Consider the following 25,020-nt stretch of genomic DNA (forward strand, 5'->3'; position numbering starts at 1 on the left):
GGAAGAAGAGGCAGCCCAGCCTCGTTTGGCTCAAGCCCTACTTGGCTGGAGCCGAGTGCGCCTCCAGGACGGCAGAGCTCCAGCTCTGCTCAGAGGCCCGTTCTGGCAGAGTTGCTGGCGCGAGGCTGCTCTGCCCTGGGCGAGCCTTGCCCAGACTTGCCTCGCTGCTAGGCTTCCTGCCCAGGAAGGAGCAGGCTGCGCGAGGCTGGGAGACGCCACTGGCGCCTTCCTGGCCTCAGCTCCGCTCCTGCCTTGCCTTTGCACCTAGGCCCCAGGCGTCCTTGGGGAGGGCTTAGGGGCCGGTGGCTTGCACACTGCCAAGGGCTCCAGCAGGAAGAGCTCTGTGCGAGGGAAGGGAAGGGCCAGTGCAGGGCTCCTCCAGCGGTTGCTTGGCCGCCCAGACTCAGCGCCGCACGGAGTGCACCAGGCTCCCAGGGCCCCTGGCTGGGGTCTGCAGCCCCGCACACCCGGAGGCTGACTCCCTGGGCGCCCAGCAGCTGCCTCACACACGTAGCTTCCCTAGCGCTCTCGTCCCCAGCAGAGACGTGTGCAGCTGGTTGGGGCCTGCCCCTGCGTGCCTGGGCTCCCACCCACAGCCCCAGCTCAGGGCAAGCAGCCCCTGAGCCAAGACCTGCAGGAGGCGCAGAGCGCCCCCACCTGGAAGCCGAGTGAACAATTGGCGGGGAGGCGAGCCTCCTCGAGGGAAGAAGAGGCAGCCCAGCCTCGTTTGGCTCAAGCCCTACTTGGCTGGAGCCGAGTGCGCCTCCAGGACGGCAGAGCTCCAGCTCTCCTCAGAGGCCCGTTCTGGCAGAGTTGCTGGCGCGAGGCTGCTCTGCCCTGGGCGAGCCTTGCCCAGACTTGCCTCGCTGCTAGGCTTCCTGCCCAGGAAGGAGCAGGCTGCGCGAGGCTGGGAGACGCCACTGGGGCCTTCCTGGCCTCAGCTCCGCTCCTGCCTTGCCTTTGCACCTAGGCCCCAGGCCTCCTTGGAGAGGGCTTAGGGGCCGGTGGCTTGCACACTGCCAAGGGCTCCAGCAGGAAGAGCTCTGTGCGAGGGAAGGGAAGGGCCAGTGCAGGGCTCCTCCAGCGGTTGCTTGGCCGCCCAGGCTCAGCGCCGCACGGAGTGCACCAGGCTCCCAGGGCCCCTGGCTGGGGTCTGCAGCCCCGCACACCCGGAGGCTGACTCCCTGGGCGCCCAGCAGCTGCCTCACACACGTAGCTTCCCTAGCGCTCTCCTCCCCAGCAGAGACGTGTGCAGCTGGTTGGGGCCTGCCCCTGCGTGCCTGGGCTCCCGCCCACAGCCCCAGCTCAGGGCAAGCAGCCCCTGAGCCAAGACCTGCAGGAGGCGCAGAGCGCCCCCACCTGGAAGCCGAGTGAACAGCTGGCGGGGAGGCGAGCCTCCTCGAGGGAAGAAGAGGCAGCCCAGCCTCGTTTGGCTCAAGCCCTACTTGGCTGGAGCCGAGTGCGCCTCCAGGACGGCAGAGCTCCAGCTCTGCTCAGAGGCCCGATCTGGCAGAGTTGCTGGCGCGAGGCTGCTCTGCCCTGGGCGAGCCTTGCCCAGACTTGCCTCGCTGCTAGGCTTCCTGCCCAGGAAGGAGCAGGCTGTGCGAGGCTGGGAGACGCCACTGGCGCCTTCCTGGCCTCAGCTCCGCTCCTGCCTTGCCTTTGCACCTAGGCCCCAGGCGTCCTTGGGGAGGGCTTAGGGGCCGGTGGCTTGCACACTGCCAAGGGCTCCAGCAGGAAGAGCTCTGTGCGAGGGAAGGGAAGGGCCAGTGCAGGGCTCCTCCAGCGGTTGCTTTGCCGCCCAGGCTCAGCGCCGGACGGAGTGCACCAGGCTCCCAGGGCCCCTGGCTGGGGTCTGCAGCCCCGCACACCCGGAGGCTGACTCCCTGGGCGCCCAGCAGCTGCCTCACACACGTAGCTTCCCTAGCGCTCTCGTCTCCATCAGAGATGTGTGCAGCTGGTTGGGGCCTGCCCCTGCGTTCCTGGGCTCCCGCCCACAGCCCCAGCTCAGGGTAAGCAGCCCCTGGGCCAAGACCTGCAGGAGGCGCAGAGCGCCCCCACCTGGAAGCCGAGTGAACAGCTGGCGGGGAGGCGAGCCTCCTCGAGGGAAGAAGAGGCAGCCCAGCCTCGTTTGGCTCAAGCCCTACTTGGCTGGAGCCGTGTGCGCCTCCAGGACGGCAGAGCTCCAGCTCTGCTCAGAGGCCCGTTCTGGCAGAGTTGCTGGCGCGAGGCTGCTCTGCCCTGGGCGAGCCTTGCCCAGACTTGCCTCGCTGCTAGGCTTCCTGCCCAGGAAGGAGCAGGCTGCGCGAGGCTGGGAGACGCCACTGGCGCCTTCCTGGCCTCAGCTCCGCTCCTGCCTTGCCTTTGCACCTAGGCCCCAGGCGTCCTTGGGGAGGGCTTAGGGGCCGGTGGCTTGCACACTGCCAAGGGCTCCAGCAGGAAGAGCTCTGTGCGAGGGAAGGGAAGGGCCAGTGCAGGGCTCCTCCAGCGGTTGCTTGGCCGCCCAGACTCAGCGCCGCACGGAGTGCACCAGGCTCCCAGGGCCCCTGGCTGGGGTCTGCAGCCCCGCACATCCGGAGGCTGACTCCCTGGGCGCCCAGCAGCTGCCTCACACACGTAGCTTCCCTAGCGCTCTCGTCCCCAGCAGAGACGTGTGCAGCTGGTTGGGGCCTGCCCCTGCGTGCCTGGGCTCCCACCCACAGCCCCAGCTCAGGGCAAGCAGCCCCTGAGCCAAGACCTGCAGGAGGCTCAGAGCGCCCCCACCTGGAAGCCGAGTGAACAGCTGGCGGGGAGGCGAGCCTCCTCGAGGGAAGAAGAGGCAGCCCAGCCTCGTTTGGCTCAAGCCCTACTTGGCTGGAGCCGAGTGCGCCTCCAGGACGGCAGAGCTCCAGCTCTGCTCAGAGGCCCGTTCTGGCAGAGTTGCTGGCGCGAGGCTGCTCTGCCCTGGGCGAGCCTTGCCCAGACTTGCCTCGCTGCTAGGCTTCCTGCCCAGGAAGGAGCAGGCTGCGCGAGGCTGGGAGACGCCACTGGCGCCTTCCTGGCCTCAGCTCCGCTCCTGCCTTGCCTTTGCACCTAGGCCCCAGGCGTCCTTGGGGAGGGCTTAGGGGCCGGTGGCTTGCACACTGCCAAGGGCTCCAGCAGGAAGAGCTCTGGGCGAGGGAAGGGAAGGTTCAGTGCAGGGGGCCACCAGCGGTTGCTTGGCCGCCCAGGCTCAGCGCCGCACGGAGTGCACCAGGCTCCCAGGGCCCCTGGCTGGGGTCTGCAGCCCCGCACACCCGGAGGCTGACTCCCTGGGCGCCCAGCAGCTGCCTCACACACGTAGCTTCCCTAGCGCTCTCCTCCCCAGCAGAGACATGCGCAGCTGGTTGGGGCCTGCCCCTGCGTGCCTGGGCTCCCGCCCACAGCCCCAGCTCAGGGCAAGCAGCCCCTGAGCCAAGACCTGCAGGAGGCGCAGAGCGCCCCCACCTGGAAGCCGAGTGAACAGCTGGCGGGGAAGCGAGCCTCCTCGAGGGAAGAAGAGGCAGCCCAGCCTCGTTTGGCTCAAGCCCTACTTGGCTGGAGCCGAGTGCGCCTCCAGGACGGCAGAGCTCCAGCTCTGCTCAGAGGCCCGTTCTGGCAGAGTTGCTGGCGCGAGGCTGCTCTGCCCTGGGCGAGCCTTGCCCAGACTTGCCTCGCTGCTAGGCTTCCTGCCCAGGAAGGAGCAGGCTGCGCGAGGCTGGGAGACGCCACTGGCGCCTTCCTGGCCTCAGCTCCGCTCCTGCCTTGCCTTTGCACTTAGGCCCCAGGCGTCCTTGGGGAGGGCTTAGGGGCCGGTGGCTTGCACACTGCCAAGGACTCCAGCAGGAAGAGCTCTGTGCGAGGGAAGGGAAGGGCCAGTGCAGGGCTCCTCCAGCGGTTGCTTGGCCGCCCAGGCTCAGCACCGCACGAAGTGCACCAGGCTCCCAGGGCCCCTGGCTGGGGTCTGCAGCCCCGCACACCCGGAGGCTGACTCCCTGGGCGCCCAGCAGCTGCCTCACACACGTAGCTTCCCTAGCGCTCTCCTCCTCAGCAGAGACGTGTGCAGCTGGTTGGGGCCTGCCCCTGCGTGCCTGGGCTCCCGCCCACAGCCCCAGCTCAGGGCAAGCAGCCCCTGAGCCAAGACCTGCAGGAGGCGCAGAGCGCCCCCACCTGGAAGCCGAGTGAACAGCTGGCGGGGAGGCGAGCCTCCTCGAGGGAAGAAGAGGCGTCCCAGCCTCGTTTGGCTCAAGCCCTACTTGGCTGGAGCCGAGTGCGCCTCCAGGACGGCAGAGCTCCAGCTCTGCTCAGAGGCCCGTTCTGGCAGAGTTGCTGGCGCGAGGCTGCTCTGCCCTGGGCGAGCCTTGCCCAGACTTGCCTCGCTGCTAGGCTTCCTGCCCAGGAAGGAGCAGGCTGCGCGAGGCTGGGAGACGCCACTGGCGCCTTCCTGGCCTCAGCTCCGCTCCTGCCTTGCCTTTGCACCTAGGCCCCAGGCGTCCTTGGGGAGGGCTTAGGGGCCGGTGGCTTGCACACTGCCAAGGGCTCCAGCAGGAAGAGCTCTGTGCGAGGGAAGGGAAGGGCCAGTGCAGGGCTCCTCCAGCGGTTGCTTGGCCGCCCAGACTCAGCGCCGCACGGAGTGCACCAGGCTCCCAGGGCCCCTGGCTGGGGTCTGCAGCCCCGCACACCCGGAGGCTGACTCCCTGGGCGCCCAGCAGCTGCCTCACACACGTAGCTTCCCTAGCGCTCTCGTCCCCAGCAGAGACGTGTGCAGCTGGTTGGGGCCTGCCCCTGCGTGCCTGGGCTCCCACCCACAGCCCCAGGTCAGGGCAAGCAGCCCCTGAGCCAAGACCTGCAGGAGGCGCAGAGCGCCCCCACCTGGAAGCCGAGTGAACAGCTGGCGGGGAAGCGAGCCTCCTCGAGGGAAGAAGAGGCAGCCCAGCCTCGTTTGGCTCAAGCCCTACTTGGCTGGAGCCGAGTGCGCCTCCAGGACGGCAGAGCTCCAGCTCTGCTCAGAGGCCCGTTCTGGCAGAGTTGCTGGCGCGAGGCTGCTCTGCCCTGGGCGAGCCTTGCCCAGACTTGCCTCGCTGCTAGGCTTCCTGCCCAGGAAGGAGCAGGCTGCGCGAGGCTGGGAGACGCCACTGGCGCCTTCCTGGCCTCAGCTCCGCTCCTGCCTTGCCTTTGCACCTAGGCCCCAGGCGTCCTTGGGGAGGGCTTAGGGGCCGGTGGCTTGCACACTGCCAAGGGCTCCAGCAGGAAGAGCTCTGTGCGAGGGAAGGGAAGGGCCAGTGCAGGGCTCCTCCAGCGGTTGCTTGGCCGCCCAGACTCAGCGCCGCACGGAGTGCACCAGGCTCCCAGGGCCCCTGGCTGGGGTCTGCAGCCCCGCACACCCGGAGGCTGACTCCCTGGGCGCCCAGCAGCTGCCTCACACACGTAGCTTCCCTAGCGCTCTCGTCCCCAGCAGAGACGTGTGCAGCTGGTTGGGGCCTGCCCCTGCGTGCCTGGGCTCCCACCCACAGCCCCAGGTCAGGGCAAGCAGCCCCTGAGCCAAGACCTGCAGGAGGCGCAGAGCGCCCCCACCTGGAAGCCGAGTGAACAGCTGGCGGGGAGGCGAGCCTCCTCGAGGGAAGAAGAGGCAGCCCAGCCTCGTTTGGCTCAAGCCCTACTTGGCTGGAGCCGAGTGCGCCTCCAGGACGGCAGAACTCCAGCTCTGCTCAGAGGCCCGATCTGGCAGAGTTGCTGGCGCGAGGCTGCTCTGCCCTGGGCGAGCCTTGCCCAGACTTGCCTCGCTGCTAGGCTTCCTGCCCAGGAAGGAGCAGGCTGCGCGAGGCTGGGAGATGCCACTGGCGCCTTCCTGGCCTCAGCTCCGCTCTTGCCTTGCCTTTGCACCTAGGCCCCAGGCGTCCTTGGGGAGGGCTTAGGGGCCGGTGGCTTGCACACTGCCAAGGGCTCCAGCAGGAAGAGCTCTGTGCGAGGGAAGGGAAGGGCCAGTGCAGGGCTCCTCCAGCGGTTGCTTTGCCGCCCAGGCTCAGCGCCGGACGGAGTGCACCAGGCTCCCAGGGCCCCTGGCTGGGGTCTGCAGCCCCGCACACCCGGAGGTTGACTCCCTGGGCGCCCAGCAGCTGCCTCACACACGTAGCTTCCCTAGCACTCTCCTCCCCAGCACAGACGTGCGCAGCTGGTTGGGGCCTGCCCCTGCGTGCCTGGGCTCCCACCCACAGCCCCAGCTCAGGGCAAGCAGCCCCTGAGCCAAGACCTGCAGGAGGCGCAGAGCGCCCCCACCTGGAAGCCGAGTGAACAGCTGGCGGGGAGGCGAGCCTCCTCGAGGGAAGAAGAGGCAGCCCAGCCTCGTTTGGCTCAAGCCCTACTTGGCTGGAGCCGAGTGCGCCTCCAGGACGGCAGAGCTCCAGCTCTGCTCAGAGGCCCGTTCTGGCAGAGTTGCTGGCGCGAGGCTGCTCTGCCCTGGGCGAGCCTTGCCCAGACTTGCCTCGCTGCTAGGCTTCCTGCCCAGGAAGGAGCAGGCTGCGCGAGGCTGGGAGACGCCACTGGCGCCTTCCTGGCCTCAGCTCCGCTCCTGCCTTGCCTTTGCACTTAGGCCCCAGGCGTCCTTGGGGAGGGCTTAGGGGCCGGTGGCTTGCACACTGCCAAGGACTCCAGCAGGAAGAGCTCTGTGCGAGGGAAGGGAAGGGCCAGTGCAGGGCTCCTCCAGCGGTTGCTTGGCCGCCCAGGCTCAGCACCGCACGAAGTGCACCAGGCTCCCAGGGCCCCTGGCTGGGGTCTGCAGCCCCGCACACCCGGAGGCTGACTCCCTGGGCGCCCAGCAGCTGCCTCACACACGTAGCTTCCCTAGCGCTCTCGTCTCCAGCAGAGATGTGTGCAGCTGGTTGGGGCCTGCCCCTGCGTGCCTGGGCTCCCGCCCACAGCCCCAGCTCAGGGCAAGCAGCCCCTGAGCCAAGACCTGCAGGAGGCGCAGAGCGCCCCCACCTGGAAGCCGAGTGAACAGCTGGCGGGGAGGCGAGCCTCCTCGAGGGAAGAAGAGGCAGCCCAGCCTCGTTTGGCTCAAGCCCTACTTGGCTGGAGCCGAGTGCGCCTCCAGGACGGCAGAGCTCCAGCTCTGCTCAGAGGCCCGTTCTGGCAGAGTTGCTGGCGCGAGGCTGCTCTGCCCTGGGCGAGCCTTGCCCAGACTTGCCTCGCTGCTAGGCTTCCTGCCCAGGAAGGAGCAGGCTGCGCGAGGCTGGGAGACGCCACTGGCGCCTTCCTGGCCTCAGCTCCGCTCCTGCCTTGCCTTTGCACCTAGGCCCCAGGCGTCCTTGGGGAGGGCTTAGGGGCCGGTGGCTTGCACACTGCCAAGGGCTCCAGCAGGAAGAGCTCTGTGCGAGGGAAGGGAAGGGCCAGTGCAGGGCTCCTCCAGCGGTTGCTTGGCCGCCCAGACTCAGCGCCGCACGGAGTGCACCAGGCTCCCAGGGCCCCTGGCTGGGGTCTGCAGCCCCGCACACCCGGAGGCTGACTCCCTGGGCGCCCAGCAGCTGCCTCACACACGTAGCTTCCCTAGCGCTCTCGTCCCCAGCAGAGACGTGTGCAGCTGGTTGGGGCCTGCCCCTGCGTGCCTGGGCTCCCACCCACAGCCCCAGCTCAGGGCAAGCAGCCCCTGAGCCAAGACCTGCAGGAGGCGCAGAGCGCCCCCACCTGGAAGCCGAGTGAACAGCTGGCGGGGAGGCGAGCCTCCTCGAGGGAAGAAGAGGCAGCCCAGCCTCGTTTGGCTCAAGCCCTACTTGGCTGGAGCCGAGTGCGCCTCCAGGACGGCAGAGCTCCAGCTCTCCTCAGAGGCCCGTTCTGGCAGAGTTGCTGGCGCGAGGCTGCTCTGCCCTGGGCGAGCCTTGCCCAGACTTGCCTCGCTGCTAGGCTTCCTGCCCAGGAAGGAGCAGGCTGCGCGAGGCTGGGAGATGCCACTGGCGCCTTCCTGGCCTCAGCTCCGCTCTTGCCTTGCCTTTGCACCTAGGCCCCAGGCGTCCTTGGGGAGGGCTTAGGGGCCGGTGGCTTGCACACTGCCAAGGGCTCCAGCAGGAAGAGCTCTGTGCGAGGGAAGGGAAGGGCCAGTGCAGGGCTCCTCCAGCGGTTGCTTTGCCGCCCAGGCTCAGCGCCGGACGGAGTGCACCAGGCTCCCAGGGCCCCTGGCTGGGGTCTGCAGCCCCGCACACCCGGAGGTTGACTCCCTGGGCGCCCAGCAGCTGCCTCACACACGTAGCTTCCCTAGCACTCTCCTCCCCAGCACAGACGTGCGCAGCTGGTTGGGGCCTGCCCCTGCGTGCCTGGGCTCCCACCCACAGCCCCAGCTCAGGGCAAGCAGCCCCTGAGCCAAGACCTGCAGGAGGCGCAGAGCGCCCCCACCTGGAAGCCGAGTGAACAGCTGGCGGGGAGGCGAGCCTCCTCGAGGGAAGAAGAGGCAGCCCAGCCTCGTTTGGCTCAAGCCCTACTTGGCTGGAGCCGAGTGCGCCTCCAGGACGGCAGAGCTCCAGCTCTGCTCAGAGGCCCGTTCTGGCAGAGTTGCTGGCGCGAGGCTGCTCTGCCCTGGGCGAGCCTTGCCCAGACTTGCCTCGCTGCTAGGCTTCCTGCCCAGGAAGGAGCAGGCTGCGCGAGGCTGGGAGACGCCACTGGCGCCTTCCTGGCCTCAGCTCCGCTCCTGCCTTGCCTTTGCACTTAGGCCCCAGGCGTCCTTGGGGAGGGCTTAGGGGCCGGTGGCTTGCACACTGCCAAGGACTCCAGCAGGAAGAGCTCTGTGCGAGGGAAGGGAAGGGCCAGTGCAGGGCTCCTCCAGCGGTTGCTTGGCCGCCCAGGCTCAGCACCGCACGAAGTGCACCAGGCTCCCAGGGCCCCTGGCTGGGGTCTGCAGCCCCGCACACCCGGAGGCTGACTCCCTGGGCGCCCAGCAGCTGCCTCACACACGTAGCTTCCCTAGCGCTCTCGTCTCCATCAAAGATGTGTGCAGCTGGTTGAGGCCTGCCCCTGCGTGCCTGGGCTCCCGCCCACAGCCCCAGCTCAGGGCAAGCAGCCCCTGAGCCAAGACCTGCAGGAGGCGCAGAGCGCCCCCACCTGGAAGCCGAGTGAACAGCTGGCGGGGAGGCGAGCCTCCTCGAGGGAAGAAGAGGCAGCCCAGCCTCGTTTGGCTCAAGCCCTACTTGGCTGGAGCCGAGTGCGCCTCCAGGACGGCAGAGCTCCAGCTCTGCTCAGAGGCCCGTTCTGGCAGAGTTGCTGGCGCGAGGCTGCTCTGCCCTGGGCGAGCCTTGCCCAGACTTGCCTCGCTGCTAGGCTTCCTGCCCAGGAAGGAGCAGGCTGCGCGAGGCTGGGAGACGCCACTGGCGCCTTCCTGGCCTCAGCTCCGCTCCTGCCTTGCCTTTGCACCTAGGCCCCAGGCGTCCTTGGGGAGGGCTTAGGGGCCGGTGGCTTGCACACTGCCAAGGGCTCCAGCAGGAAGAGCTCTGTGCGAGGGAAGGGAAGGGCCAGTGCAGGGCTCCTCCAGCGGTTGCTTGGCCGCCCAGACTCAGCGCCGCACGGAGTGCACCAGGCTCCCAGGGCCCCTGGCTGGGGTCTGCAGCCCCGCACACCCGGAGGCTGACTCCCTGGGCGCCCAGCAGCTGCCTCACACACGTAGCTTCCCTAGCGCTCTCGTCCCCAGCAGAGACGTGTGCAGCTGGTTGGGGCCTGCCCCTGCGTGCCTGGGCTCCCACCCACAGCCCCAGCTCAGGGCAAGCAGCCCCTGAGCCAAGACCTGCAGGAGGCGCAGAGCGCCCCCACCTGGAAGCCGAGTGAACAGCTGGCGGGGAGGCGAGCCTCCTCGAGGGAAGAAGAGGCAGCCCAGCCTCGTTTGGCTCAAGCCCTACTTGGCTGGAGCCGAGTGCGCCTCCAGGACGGCAGAGCTCCAGCTCTCCTCAGAGGCCCGTTCTGGCAGAGTTGCTGGCGCGAGGCTGCTCTGCCCTGGGCGAGCCTTGCCCAGACTTGCCTCGCTGCTAGGCTTCCTGCCCAGGAAGGAGCAGGCTGCGCGAGGCTGGGAGACGCCACTGGGGCCTTCCTGGCCTCAGCTCCGCTCCTGCCTTGCCTTTGCACCTAGGCCCCAGGCCTCCTTGGAGAGGGCTTAGGGGCCGGTGGCTTGCACACTGCCAAGGGCTCCAGCAGGAAGAGCTCTGTGCGAGGGAAGGGAAGGGCCAGTGCAGGGCTCCTCCAGCGGTTGCTTGGCCGCCCAGGCTCAGCGCCGCACGGAGTGCACCAGGCTCCCAGGGCCCCTGGCTGGGGTCTGCAGCCCCGCACACCCGGAGGCTGACTCCCTGGGCGCCCAGCAGCTGCCTCACACACGTAGCTTCCCTAGCGCTCTCGTCCCCAGCAGAGACGTGTGCAGCTGGTTGGGGCCTGCCCCTGCGTGCCTGGGCTCCCACCCACAGCCCCAGGTCAGGGCAAGCAGCCCCTGAGCCAAGACCTGCAGGAGGCGCAGAGCGCCCCCACCTGGAAGCCGAGTGAACAGCTGGCGGGGAGGCTAGCCTCCTCGAGGGAAGAAGAGGCAGCCCAGCCTCGTTTGGCTCAAGCCCTACTTGGCTGGAGCCGAGTGCGCCTCCAGGACGGCAGAACTCCAGCTCTGCTCAGAGGCCCGATCTGGCAGAGTTGCTGGCGCGAGGCTGCTCTGCCCTGGGCGAGCCTTGCCCAGACTTGCCTCGCTGCAAGGCTTCCTGCCCAGGAAGGAGCAGGCTGCGCGAGGCTGGGAGATGCCACTGGCGCCTTCCTGGCCTCAGCTCCGCTCTTGCCTTGCCTTTGCACCTAGGCCCCAGGCGTCCTTGGGGAGGGCTTAGGGGCCGGTGGCTTGCACACTGCCAAGGGCTCCAGCAGGAAGAGCTCTGTGCGAGGGAAGGGAAGGGCCAGTGCAGGGCTCCTCCAGCGGTTGCTTTGCCGCCCAGGCTCAGCGCCGGACGGAGTGCACCAGGCTCCCAGGGCCCCTGGCTGGGGTCTGCAGCCCCGCACACCCGGAGGTTGACTCCCTGGGCGCCCAGCAGCTGCCTCACACACGTAGCTTCCCTAGCACTCTCCTCCCCAGCACAGACGTGCGCAGCTGGTTGGGGCCTGCCCCTGCGTGCCTGGGCTCCCACCCACAGCCCCAGCTCAGGGCAAGCAGCCCCTGAGCCAAGACCTGCAGGAGGCGCAGAGCGCCCCCACCTGAAAGCCGAGTGAACAGCTGGCGGGGAGGCGAGCCTCCTCGAGGGAAGAAGAGGCAGCCCAGCCTCGTTTGGCTCAAGCCCTACTTGGCTGGAGCCGAGTGCGCCTCCAGGACGGCAGAGCTCCAGCTCTGCTCAGAGGCCCGTTCTGGCAGAGTTGCTGGCGCGAGGCTGCTCTGCCCTGGGCGAGCCTTGCCCAGACTTGCCTCGCTGCTAGGCTTCCTGCCCAGGAAGGAGCAGGCTGCGCGAGGCTGGGAGACGCCACTGGCGCCTTCCTGGCCTCAGCTCCGCTCCTGCCTTGCCTTTGCACTTAGGCCCCAGGCGTCCTTGGGGAGGGCTTAGGGGCCGGTGGCTTGCACACTGCCAAGGACTCCAGCAGGAAGAGCTCTGTGCGAGGGAAGGGAAGGGCCAGTGCAGGGCTCCTCCAGCGGTTGCTTGGCCGCCCAGGCTCAGCACCGCACGAAGTGCACCAGGCTCCCAGGGCCCCTGGCTGGGGTCTGCAGCCCCGCACACCCGGAGGCTGACTCCCTGGGCGCCCAGCAGCTGCCTCACACACGTAGCTTCCCTAGCGCTCTCGTCTCCATCAAAGATGTGTGCAGCTGGTTGGGGCCTGCCCCTGCGTGCCTGGGCTCCCGCCCACAGCCCCAGCTCAGGGCAAGCAGCCCCTGAGCCAAGACCTGCAGGAGGCGCAGAGCGCCCCCACCTGGAAGCCGAGTGAACAGCTGGCGGGGAGGCGAGCCTCCTCGAGGGAAGAAGAGGCAGCCCAGCCTCGTTTGGCTCAAGCCCTACTTGGCTGGAGCCGAGTGCGCCTCCAGGACGGCAGAGCTCCAGCTCTGCTCAGAGGCCCGTTCTGGCAGAGTTGCTGGCGCGAGGCTGCTCTGCCCTGGGCGAGCCTTGCCCAGACTTGCCTCGCTGCTAGGCTTCCTGCCCAGGAAGGAGCAGGCTGCGCGAGGCTGGGAGACGCCACTGGCGCCTTCCTGGCCTCAGCTCCGCTCCTGCCTTGCCTTTGCACCTAGGCCCCAGGCGTCCTTGGGGAGGGCTTAGGGGCCGGTGGCTTGCACACTGCCAAGGGCTCCAGCAGGAAGAGCTCTGTGCGAGGGAAGGGAAGGGCCAGTGCAGGGCTCCTCCAGCGGTTGCTTGGCCGCCCAGACTCAGCGCCGCACGGAGTGCACCAGGCTCCCAGGGCCCCTGGCTGGGGTCTGCAGCCCCGCACACCCGGAGGCTGACTCCCTGGGCGCCCAGCAGCTGCCTCACACACGTAGCTTCCCTAGCGCTCTCGTCCCCAGCAGAGACGTGTGCAGCTGGTTGGGGCCTGCCCCTGCGTGCCTGGGCTCCCACCCACAGCCCCAGCTCAGGGCAAGCAGCCCCTGAGCCAAGACCTGCAGGAGGCGCAGAGCGCCCCCACCTGGAAGCCGAGTGAACAGCTGGCGGGGAGGCGAGCCTCCTCGAGGGAAGAAGAGGCAGCCCAGCCTCGTTTGGCTCAAGCCCTACTTGGCTGGAGCCGAGTGCGCCTCCAGGACGGCAGAGCTCCAGCTCTCCTCAGAGGCCCGTTCTGGCAGAGTTGCTGGCGCGAGGCTGCTCTGCCCTGGGCGAGCCTTGCCCAGACTTGCCTCGCTGCTAGGCTTCCTGCCCAGGAAGGAGCAGGCTGCGCGAGGCTGGGAGACGCCACTGGGGCCTTCCTGGCCTCAGCTCCGCTCCTGCCTTGCCTTTGCACCTAGGCCCCAGGCCTCCTTGGAGAGGGCTTAGGGGCCGGTGGCTTGCACACTGCCAAGGGCTCCAGCAGGAAGAGCTCTGTGCGAGGGACGGGAAGGGCCAGTGCAGGGCTCCTCCAGCGGTTGCTTGGCCGCCCAGGCTCAGCGCCGCACGGAGTGCACCAGGCTCCCAGGGCCCCTGGCTGGGGTCTGCAGCCCCGCACACCCGGAGGCTGACTCCCTGGGCGCCCAGCAGCTGCCTCACACACGTAGCTTCCCTAGCGCTCTCCTCCCCAGCAGAGACGTGTGCAGCTGGTTGGGGCCTGCCCCTGCGTGCCTGGGCTCCCGCCCACAGCCCCAGCTCAGGGCAAGCAGCCCCTGAGCCAAGACCTGCAGGAGGCGCAGAGCGCCCCCACCTGGAAGCCGAGTGAACAGCTGGCGGGGAGGCTAGCCTCCTCGAGGGAAGAAGAGGCAGCCCAGCCTCGTTTGGCTCAAGCCCTACTTGGCTGGAGCCGAGTGCGCCTCCAGGACGGCAGAGCTCCAGCTCTGCTCAGAGGCCCGATCTGGCAGAGTTGCTGGCGCGAGGCTGCTCTGCCCTGGGCGAGCCTTGCCCAGACTTGCCTCGCTGCTAGGCTTCCTGCCCAGGAAGGAGCAGGCTGTGCGAGGCTGGGAGACGCCACTGGCGCCTTCCTGGCCTCAGCTCCGCTCCTGCCTTGCCTTTGCACCTAGGCCCCAGGCGTCCTTGGGGAGGGCTTAGGGGCCGGTGGCTTGCACACTGCCAAGGGCTCCAGCAGGAAGAGCTCTGTGCGAGGGAAGGGAAGGGCCAGTGCAGGGCTCCTCCAGCGGTTGCTTTGCCGCCCAGGCTCAGCGCCGGACGGAGTGCACCAGGCTCCCAGGGCCCCTGGCTGGGGTCTGCAGCCCCGCACACCCGGAGGCTGACTCCCTGGGCGCCCAGCAGCTGCCTCACACACGTAGCTTCCCTAGCGCTCTCGTCTCCATCAGAGATGTGTGCAGCTGGTTGGGGCCTGCCCCTGCGTTCCTGGGCTCCCGCCCACAGCCCCAGCTCAGGGTAAGCAGCCCCTGAGCCAAGACCTGCAGGAGGCGCAGAGCGCCCCCACCTGGAAGCCGAGTGAACAGCTGGCGGGGAGGCGGGCCTCCTCGAGGGAAGAAGAGGCAGCCCAGCCTCGTTTGGCTCAAGCCCTACTTGGCTGGAGCCGTGTGCGCCTCCAGGACGGCAGAGCTCCAGCTCTGCTCAGAGGCCCGTTCTGGCAGAGTTGCTGGCGCGAGGCTGCTCTGCCCTGGGCGAGCCTTGCCCAGACTTGCCTCGCTGCTAGGCTTCCTGCCCAGGAAGGAGCAGGCTGCGCGAGGCTGGGAGACGCCACTGGCGCCTTCCTGGCCTCAGCTCCGCTCCTGCCTTGCCTTTGCACCTAGGCCCCAGGCGTCCTTGGGGAGGGCTTAGGGGCCGGTGGCTTGCACACTGCCAAGGGCTCCAGCAGGAAGAGCTCTGTGCGAGGGAAGGGAAGGGCCAGTGCAGGGCTCCTCCAGCGGTTGCTTGGCCGCCCAGACTCAGCGCCGCACGGAGTGCACCAGGCTCCCAGGGCCCCTGGCTGGGGTCTGCAGCCCCGCACATCCGGAGGCTGACTCCCTGGGCGCCCAGCAGCTGCCTCACACACGTAGCTTCCCTAGCGCTCTCGTCCCCAGCAGAGACGTGTGCAGCTGGTTGGGGCCTGCCCCTGCGTGCCTGGGCTCCCACCCACAGCCCCAGCTCAGGGCAAGCAGCCCCTGAGCCAAGACCTGCAGGAGGCTCAGAGCGCCCCCACCTGGAAGCCGAGTGAACAGCTGGCGGGGAGGCGAGCCTCCTCGAGGGAAGAAGAGGCAGCCCAGCCTCGTTTGGCTCAAGCCCTACTTGGCTGGAGCCGAGTGCGCCTCCAGGACGGCAGAGCTCCAGCTCTGCTCAGAGGCCCGTTCTGGCAGAGTTGCTGGCGCGAGGCTGCTCTGCCCTGGGCGAGCCTTGCCCAGACTTGCCTCGCTGCTAGGCTTCCTGCCCAGGAAGGAGCAGGCTGCGCGAGGCTGGGAGACGCCACTGGCGCCTTCCTGGCCTCAGCTCCGCTCCTGCCTTGCCTTTGCACCTAGGCCCCAGGCGTCCTTGGGGAGGGCTTAGGGGCCGGTGGCTTGCACACTGCCAAGGGCTCCAGCAGGAAGAGCTCTGTGCGAGGGAAGGGAAGGGCCAGTGCAGGGCTCCTCCAGCGGTTGCTTGGCAGCCCAGGCTCAGCGCCGCACGGAGTGCACCAGTCTCCCAGGGCCCCTGGCTGGGGTCCGCAGAACCGCACACCCGGAGGCTGACTCCCTGGGCGCCCAGCTGCTGCCTCACACACGTAGCTTCCCTAGCGCTCTCCTCCCCAGCAGAGACGTTTGCAGCTGGTTGGGGCCTGCCCCTGCGTGCCTGGGCTCCCGCCCACAGCCCCAGCTCAGGGCAAGCAGCCCCTGAGCCAAGACCTGCAGGAGGCGCAGAGCGCCCCCACCTGGAAGCCGAGTGAACAGCTGGCGGGGAGGCGAGCCTCCTCGAGGGAAGAAGAGGCAGCCCAGCCTCGTTTGGCTCAAGCCCTACTTGGCTGGAGCCGAGTGCGCCTCCAGGACGGCAGAGCTCCAGCTCTGCTGAGAGGCCCGTTCTGGCAGAGTTGCTGGCGCGAGGCTGCTCTGCCCTGGGCGAGCCTTGCCCAGACTTTCCTCGCTGCTAGGCTTCCTGCCCAGGAAGGAGCAGGCTTCGCGAGGCTGGGAGACGCCACTGGCGCCTTCCTGGCCTCAGCTCCGCTCCTTCCTTGCCTTTGCACCTAGGCCCCAGGCGTCCTTGGGGAGGGCTTAGGGGCCGGTGGCTTGCACACTGCCAAGGGCTCCAGCAGGAAGAGCTCTGTGCGAGGGAAGGGAAGGGCCAGTGCAGGGCTCCTCCAGCGGTTGCTTGGCAGCCCAGGCTCAGCGCCGCACGGAGTGCACCAGTCTCCCAGGGCCGCTGGCTGGGGTCTGCAGCCCCGCACACCCGGAGGCTGACTCCCTGGGCGCCCAGCTGCTGCCTCACACACGTAGCTTCCCTAGCGCTCTCCTCCCCAGCAGAGACGTGTGCAGCTGGTTGGGGCCTGCCCCTGCGTGCCTGGGCTCCCGCGCACAGCCCCAGCTCAGGGCAAGCAGCCCCTGAGCCAAGACCTGCAGGAGGCGCAGAGCGCCCCCACCTGGAAGCCGAGTGAACAGCTGGAGGGGAGGCGAGCCTCCTCGAGGGAAGAAGAGGCAGCCCAGCCTCGTTTGGCTCAAGCCCTACTTGGCTGGAGCCGAGTGCGCCTCCAGGACGGCACAGCTCCAGCTCTGCTCAGAGGCCCGATCTGGCAGAGTTGCTGGCGCGAGGCTGCTCTGCCTTGGGCGAGCCTTGCCCAGACTTGCCTCGCTGCTAGACTTCCTGCCCAGGAAGGAGCACGCTGCGCGAGGCTGTGAGTCGCCACTGGCGCCTTCCTGGCCTCAGCTCCGCTCCTGCCTTGCCTTTGCACCTAGGCCCCAGGCGTCCTTGGGGAGGGCTTAGGGGCCGGTGGCTTGCACACTGCCAAGGGCTCCAGCAGGAAGAGCTCTGTGCGAGGGAAGGGAAGGGCCAGTGCAGGGCTCCTCCATCGGTTGCTTGGACGCCCAGACTCAGCGCCGCACGGAGTGCACCAGGCTCCCAGGGCCCCTGGCTGGGGTCTGCAGCCCCGCACACCCGGAGGCTGACTCCCTGGGCGCCCAGCAGCTGCCTCACACACGTAGCTTCCCTAGCGCTCTCGTCTCCAGCAGAGACGTGTGCAGCTGGTTGGGGCCTGCCCCTGCGTGCCTGGGCTCCCGCCCACAGCCCCAGCTCAGGGCAAGCAGCCCCTGAGCCAAGACCTGCAGGAGGCGCAGAGCGCCCCCACCTGGAAGCCGAGTGAACAGCTGGCGGGGAGGCGAGCCTCCTCGAGGGAAGAAGAGGCAGCCCAGCCTCGTTTGGCTCAAGCCCTACTTGGCTGGAGCCGAGTGCGCCTCCAGGACGGCACAGCTCCAGCTCTGCTCAGAGGCCCGTTCTGGCAGAGTTGCTGGCGCGAGGCTGCTCTGCCCTGGGCGAGCCTTGCCCAGACTTGCCTCGCTGCTAGGCTTCCTGCCCAGGAAGGAGCAGGCTGCGCGAGGCTGGGAGACGCCACTGGCGCCTTCCTGGCCTCAGCTCCGCTCCTGCCTTGCCTTTGCACCTAGGCCCCAGGCCTCCTTGGAGAGGGCTTAGGGGCCGGTGGCTTGCACACTGCCAAGGGCTCCAGCAGGAAGAGCTCTGTGCGAGGGAAGGGAAGGGCCAGTGCAGGGCTCCTCCAGCGGTTGCTTGGCCGCCCAGACTCAGCGCCGCACGGAGTGCACCAGGCTCCCAGGGCCCCTGGCTGGGGTCTGCAGCCCCGCACACCCGGAGGCTGACTCCCTGGGCGCCCAGCAGCTGCCTCACACACGTAGCTTCCCTAGCGCTCTCGTCCCCAGCAGAGACGTGTGCAGCTGGTTGGGGCCTGCCCCTGCGTGCCTGGGCTCCCACCCACAGCCCCAGGTCAGGGCAAGCAGCCCCTGAGCCAAGACCTGCAGGAGGCGCAGAGCGCCCCCACCTGGAAGCCGAGTGAACAGCTGGCGGGGAAGCGAGCCTCCTCGAGGGAAGAAGAGGCAGCCCAGCCTCGTTTGGCTCAAGCCCTACTTGGCTGGAGCCGAGTGCGCCTCCAGGACGGCAGAGCTCCAGCTCTGCTCAGAGGCCCGTTCTGGCAGAGTTGCTGGCGCGAGGCTGCTCTGCCCTGGGCGAGCCTTGCCCAGACTTGCCTCGCTGCTAGGCTTCCTGCCCAGGAAGGAGCAGGCTGCGCGAGGCTGGGAGACGCCACTGGCGCCTTCCTGGCCTCAGCTCCGCTCCTGCCTTGCCTTTGCACCTAGGCCCCAGGCGTCCTTGGGGAGGGCTTAGGGGCCGGTGGCTTGCACACTGCCAAGGGCTCCAGCAGGAAGAGCTCTGTGCGAGGGAAGGGAAGGGCCAGTGCAGGGCTCCTCCAGCGGTTGCTTGGCCGCCCAGACTCAGCGCCGCACGGAGTGCACCAGGCTCCCAGGGCCCCTGGCTGGGGTCTGCAGCCCCGCACACCCGGAGGCTGACTCCCTGGGCGCCCAGCAGCTGCCTCACACACGTAGCTTCCCTAGCGCTCTCGTCCCCAGCAGAGACGTGTGCAGCTGGTTGGGGCCTGCCCCTGCGTGCCTGGGCTCCCACCCACAGCCCCAGGTCAGGGCAAGCAGCCCCTGAGCCAAGACCTGCAGGAGGCGCAGAGCGCCCCCACCTGGAAGCCGAGTGAACAGCTGGCGGGGAGGCGAGCCTCCTCGAGGGAAGAAGAGGCAGCCCAGCCTCGTTTGGCTCAAGCCCTACTTGGCTGGAGCCGAGTGCGCCTCCAGGACGGCAGAACTCCAGCTCTGCTCAGAGGCCCGATCTGGCAGAGTTGCTGGCGCGAGGCTGCTCTGCCCTGGGCGAGCCTTGCCCAGACTTGCCTCGCTGCTAGGCTTCCTGCCCAGGAAGGAGCAGGCTGCGCGAGGCTGGGAGATGCCACTGGCGCCTTCCTGGCCTCAGCTCCGCTCTTGCCTTGCCTTTGCACCTAGGCCCCAGGCGTCCTTGGGGAGGGCTTAGGGGCCGGTGGCTTGCACACTGCCAAGGGCTCCAGCAGGAAGAGCTCTGTGCGAGGGAAGGGAAGGGCCAGTGCAGGGCTCCTCCAGCGGTTGCTTTGCCGCCCAGGCTCAGCGCCGGACGGAGTGCACCAGGCTCCCAGGGCCCCTGGCTGGGGTCTGCAGCCCCGCACACCCGGAGGTTGACTCCCTGGGCGCCCAGCAGCTGCCTCACACACGTAGCTTCCCTAGCACTCTCCTCCCCAGCACAGACGTGCGCAGCTGGTTGGGGCCTGCCCCTGCGTGCCTGGGCTCCCACCCACAGCCCCAGCTCAGGGCAAGCAGCCCCTGAGCCAAGACCTGCAGGAGGCGCAGAGCGCCCCCACCTGGAAGCCGAGTGAACAGCTGGCGGGGAGGCGAGCCTCCTCGAGGGAAGAAGAGGCAGCCCAGCCTCGTTTGGCTCAAGCCCTACTTGGCTGGAGCCGAGTGCGCCTCCAGGACGGCAGAGCTCCAGCTCTGCTCAGAGGCCCGTTCTGGCAGAGTTGCTGGCGCGAGGCTGCTCTGCCCTGGGCGAGCCTTGCCCAGACTTGCCTCGCTGCTAGGCTTCCTGCCCAGGAAGGAGCAGGCTGCGCGAGGCTGGGAGACGCCACTGGCGCCTTCCTGGCCTCAGCTCCGCTCCTGCCTTGCCTTTGCACCTAGGCCCCAGGCGTCCTTGGGGAGGGCTTAGGGGCCGGTGGCTTGCACACTGCCAAGGACTCCAGCAGGAAGAGCTCTGTGCGAGGGAAGGGAAGGGCCAGTGCAGGGCTCCTCCAGCGGTTGCTTGGCCGCCCAGGCTCAGCACCTCACGAAGTGCACCAGGCTCCCAGGGCCCCTGGCTGGGGTCTGCAGCCCCGCACACCCGGAGGCTGACTCCCTGGGCGCCCAGCAGCTGCCTCACACACGTAGCTTCCCTAGCGCTCTCGTCTCCAGCAGAGATGTGTGCAGCTGGTTGGGGCCTGCCCCTGCGTGCCTGGGCTCCCGCCCACAGCCCCAGCTCAGGGCAAGCAGCCCCTGAGCCAAGACCTGCAGGAGGCGCAGAGCGCCCCCACCTGGAAGCCGAGTGAACAGCTGGCGGGGAGGCGAGCCTCCTCGAGGGAAGAAGAGGCAGCCCAGCCTCGTTTGGCTCAAGCCCTACTTGGCTGGAGCCGAGTGCGCCTCCAGGACGGCAGAGCTCCAGCTCTGCTCAGAGGCCCGTTCTGGCAGAGTTGCTGGCGCGAGGCTGCTCTGCCCTGGGCGAGCCTTGCCCAGACTTGCCTCGCTGCTAGGCTTCCTGCCCAGGAAGGAGCAGGCTGCGCGAGGCTGGGAGACGCCACTGGCGCCTTCCTGGCCTCAGCTCCGCTCCTGCCTTGCCTTTGCACCTAGGCCCCAGGCGTCCTTGGGGAGGGCTTAGGGGCCGGTGGCTTGCACACTGCCAAGGGCTCCAGCAGGAAGAGCTCTGTGCGAGGGAAGGGAAGGGCCAGTGCAGGGCTCCTCCAGCGGTTGCTTGGCCGCCCAGGCTCAGCGCCGCACGGAGTGCACCAGGCTCCCAGGGCCCCTGGCTGGGGTCTGCAACCCCGCACACCCGGAGGCTGACTCCCTGGGCGCCCAGCAGCTGCCTCACACACGTAGCTTCCCTAGCGCTCTCCTCCCCAGCAGAGACGTGTGCAGCTGGTTGGGGCCTGCCCCTGCGTGCCTGGGCTCCCGCCCACAGCCCCAGCTCAGGGCAAGCAGCCCCTGAGCCAAGACCTGCAGGAGGCGCAGAGCGCCCCCACCTGGAAGCCGAGTGAACAGCTGGCGGGGAGGCGAGCCTCCTCGAGGGAAGAAGAGGCAGCCCAGCCTCGTTTGGCTCAAGCCCTACTTGGCTGGAGCCGAGTGCGCCTCCAGGACGGCAGAGCTCCAGCTCTGCTCAGAGGCCCGATCTGGCAGAGTTGCTGGCGCGAGGCTGCTCTGCCCTGGGCGAGCCTTGCCCAGACTTGCCTCGCTGCTAGGCTTCCTGCCCAGGAAGGAGCAGGCTGTGCGAGGCTCGGAGACGCCACTGGCGCCTTCCTGGCCTCAGCTCCGCTCCTGCCTTGCCTTTGCACCTAGGCCCCAGGCGTCCTTGGGGAGGGCTTAGGGGCCGGTGGCTTGCACACTGCCAAGGGCTCCAGCAGGAAGAGCTCTGTGCGAGGGAAGGGAAGGGCCAGTGCAGGGCTCCTCCAGCGGTTGCTTTGCCGCCCAGGCTCAGCGCCGGACGGAGTGCACCAGGCTCCCAGGGCCCCTGGCTGGGGTCTGCAGCCCCGCACACCCGGAGGCTGACTCCCTGGGCGCCCAGCAGCTGCCTCACACACGTAGCTTCCCTAGCGCTCTCGTCTCCATCAGAGATGTGTGCAGCTGGTTGGGGCCTGCCCCTGCGTTCCTGGGCTCCCGCCCACAGCCCCAGCTCAGGGTAAGCAGCCCCTGAGCCAAGACCTGCAGGAGGCGCAGAGCGCCCCCACCTGGAAGCCGAGTGAACAGCTGGCGGGGAGGCGAGCCTCCTCGAGGGAAGAAGAGGCAGCCCAGCCTCGTTTGGCTCAAGCCCTACTTGGCTGGAGCCGTGTGCGCCTCCAGGACGGCAGAGCTCCAGCTCTGCTCAGAGGCCCGTTCTGGCAGAGTTGCTGGCGCGAGGCTGCTCTGCCCTGGGCGAGCCTTGCCCAGACTTGCCTCGCTGCTAGCCTTCCTGCCCAGGAAGGAGCAGGCTGCGCGAGGCTGGGAGACGCCACTGGCGCCTTCCTGGCCTCAGCTCCGCTCCTGCCTTGCCTTTGCACCTAGGCCCCAGGCGTCCTTGGGGAGGGCTTAGGGGCCGGTGGCTTGCACACTGCCAAGGGCTCCAGCAGGAAGAGCTCTGTGCGAGGGAAGGGAAGGGCCAGTGCAGGGCTCCTCCAGCGGTTGCTTGGCCGCCCAGACTCAGCGCCGCACGGAGTGCACCAGGCTCCCAGGGCCCCTGGCTGGGGTCTGCAGCCCCGCACATCCGGAGGCTGACTCCCTGGGCGCCCAGCAGCTGCCTCACACACGTAGCTTCCCTAGCGCTCTCGTCCCCAGCAGAGACGTGTGCAGCTGGTTGGGGCCTGCCCCTGCGTGCCTGGGCTCCCACCCACAGCCCCAGCTCAGGGCAAGCAGCCCCTGAGCCAAGACCTGCAGGAGGCTCAGAGCGCCCCCACCTGGAAGCCGAGTGAACAGCTGGCGGGGAGGCGAGCCTCCTCGAGGGAAGAAGAGGCAGCCCAGCCTCGTTTGGCTCAAGCCCTACTTGGCTGGAGCCGAGTGCGCCTCCAGGACGGCAGAGCTCCAGCTCTGCTCAGAGGCCCGTTCTGGCAGAGTTGCTGGCGCGAGGCTGCTCTGCCCTGGGCGAGCCTTGCCCAGACTTGCCTCGCTGCTAGGCTTCCTGCCCAGGAAGGAGCAGGCTGCGCGAGGCTGGGAGACGCCACTGGCGCCTTCCTGGCCTCAGCTCCGCTCCTTCCTTGCCTTTGCACCTAGGCCCCAGGCGTCCTTGGGGAGGGCTTTGGGGCCGGTGGCTTGCACACTGCCAAGGGCTCCAGCAGGAAGAGCTCTGTGCGAGGGAAGGGAAGGGCCAGTGCAGGGCTCCTCCAGCGGTTGCTTGGCAGCCCAGGCTCAGCGCCGCACGGAGTGCACCAGTCTCCCAGGGCCCCTGGCTGGGGTCCGCAGAACCGCACACCCGGAGGCTGACTCCCTGGGCGCCCAGCTGCTGCCTCACACACGTAGCTTCCCTAGCGCTCTCCTCCCCAGCAGAGACGTTTGCAGCTGGTTGGGGCCTGCCCCTGCGTGCCTGGGCTCCCGCCCACAGCCCCAGCTCAGGGCAAGCAGCCCCTGAGCCAAGACCTGCAGGAGGCGCAGAGCGCCCCCACCTGGAAGCCGAGTGAACAGCTGGCGGGGAGGCGAGCCTCCTCGAGGGAAGAAGAGGCAGCCCAGCCTCGTTTGGCTCAAGCCCTACTTGGCTGGAGCCGAGTGCGCCTCCAGGACGGCAGAGCTCCAGCTCTGCTGAGAGGCCCGTTCTGGCAGAGTTGCTGGCGCGAGGCTGCTCTGCCCTGGGCGAGCCTTGCCCAGACTTTCCTCGCTGCTAGGCTTCCTGCCCAGGAAGGAGCAGGCTTCGCGAGGCTGGGAGACGCCACTGGCGCCTTCCTGGCCTCAGCTCCGCTCCTTCCTTGCCTTTGCACCTAGGCCCCAGGCGTCCTTGGGGAGGGCTTAGGGGCCGGTGGCTTGCACACTGCCAAGGGCTCCAGCAGGAAGAGCTCTGTGCGAGGGAAGGGAAGGGCCAGTGCAGGGCTCCTCCAGCGGTTGCTTGGCAGCCCAGGCTCAGCGCCGCACGGAGTGCACCAGTCTCCCAGGGCCCCTGGCTGGGGTCTGCAGCCCCGCACACCCGGAGGCTGACTCCCTGGGCGCCCAGCTGCTGCCTCACACACGTAGCTTCCCTAGCGCTCTCCTCCCCAGCAGAGACGTGTGCAGCTGGTTGGGGCCTGCCCCTGCGTGCCTGGGCTCCCGCCCACAGCCCCAGCTCAGGGCAAGCAGCCCCTGAGCCAAGACCTGCAGGAGGCGCAGAGCGCCCCCACCTGGAAGCCGAGTGAACAGCTGGAGGGGAGGCGAGCCTCCTCGAGGGAAGAAGAGGCAGCCCAGCCTCGTTTGGCTCAAGCCCTACTTGGCTGGAGCCGAGTGCGCCTCCAGGACGGCACAGCTCCAGCTCTGCTCAGAGGCCCGATCTGGCAGAGTTGCTGGCGCGAGGCTGCTCTGCCTTGGGCGAGCCTTGCCCAGACTTGCCTCGCTGCTAGACTTCCTGCCCAGGAAGGAGCACGCTGCGCGAGGCTGTGAGTCGCCACTGGCGCCTTCCTGGCCTCAGCTCCGCTCCTGCCTTGCCTTTGCACCTAGGCCCCAGGCGTCCTTGGGGAGGGCTTAGGGGCCGGTGGCTTGCACACTGCCAAGGGCTCCAGCAGGAAGAGCTCTGTGCGAGGGAAGGGAAGGGCCAGTGCAGGGCTCCTCCATCGGTTGCTTGGACGCCCAGACTCAGCGCCGCACGGAGTGCACCAGGCTCCCAGGGCCCCTGGCTGGGGTCTGCAGCCCCGCACACCCGGAGGCTGACTCCCTGGGCGCCCAGCAGCTGCCTCACACACGTAGCTTCCCTAGCGCTCTCGTCTCCAGCAGAGACGTGTGCAGCTGGTTGGGGCCTGCCCCTGCGTGCCTGGGCTCCCGCCCACAGCCCCAGCTTAGGGCAAGCAGCCCCTGAGCCAAGACCTGCAGGAGGCGCAGAGCGCCCCCACCTGGAAGCCGAGTGAACAGCTGGCGGGGAGGCGAGCCTCCTCGAGGGAAGAAGAGGCAGCCCAGCCTCGTTTGGCTCAAGCCCTACTTGGCTGGAGCCGAGTGCGCCTCCAGGACGGCACAGCTCCAGCTCTGCTCAGAGGCCCGTTCTGGCAGAGTTGCTGGCGCGAGGCTGCTCTGCCCTGGGCGAGCCTTGCCCAGACTTGCCTCGCTGCTAGGCTTCCTGCCCAGGAAGGAGCAGGCTGCGCGAGGCTGGGAGACGCCACTGGCGCCTTCCTGGCCTCAGCTCCGCTCCTGCCTTGCCTTTGCACCTAGGCCCCAGGCCTCCTTGGAGAGGGCTTAGGGGCCGGTGGCTTGCACACTGCCAAGGGCTCCAGCAGGAAGAGCTCTGTGCGAGGGAAGGGAAGGGCCAGTGCAGGGCTCCTCCAGCAGTTGCTTGGCCGCCCAGGCTCAGCGCCGCACTGAGTGCACCAGGCTCCCAGGGCCCCTGGCTGGGGTCTGCAGCCCCGCACACCCGGAGGCTGACTCCCTGGGCGCCCAGCAGCTGCCTCACACACGTAGCTTCCCTAGCGCTCTCCTCCCCAGCAGAGACGTGTGCAGCTGGTTGGGGCCTGCCCCTGCGTGCCTGGGCTCCCGCCCACAGCCCCAGCTCAGGGCAAGCAGCCCCTGAGCCAAGACCTGCAGGAGGCGCAGAGCGCCCCCACCTGGAAGCCGAGTGAACAGCTGGCGGGGAGGCGAGCCTCCTCGAGGGAAGAAGAGGCAGCCCAGCCTCGTTTGGCTCAAGCCCTACTTGGCTGGAGCCGAGTGCGCCTCCAGGACGGCAGAGCTCCAGCTCTGCTCAGAGGCCCGATCTGGCAGAGTTGCTGGCGCGAGGCTGCTCTGCCCTGGGCGAGCCTTGCCCAGACTTGCCTCGCTGCTAGGCTTCCTGCCCAGGAAGGAGCAGGCTGCGCGAGGCTGGGAGACGCCACTGGCGCCTTCCTGGCCTCAGCTCCGCTCCTTCCTTGCCTTTGCACCTAGGCCCCAGGCGTCCTTGGGGAGGGCTTAGGGGCCGGTGGCTTGCACACTGCCAAGGGCTCCAGCAGGAAGAGCTCTGTGCGAGGGAAGGGAAGGGCCAGTGCAGGGCTCCTCCAGCGGTTGCTTGGCAGCCCAGGCTCAGCACCGCACGGAGTGCACCAGTCTCCCAGGGCCCCTGGCTGGGG

The sequence above is a fragment of the Ovis canadensis genome, chromosome 22 (genome assembly GCF_042477335.2).
Source record: "Ovis canadensis isolate MfBH-ARS-UI-01 breed Bighorn chromosome 22, ARS-UI_OviCan_v2, whole genome shotgun sequence".
NCBI lineage: Eukaryota > Metazoa > Chordata > Mammalia > Artiodactyla > Bovidae > Ovis > Ovis canadensis.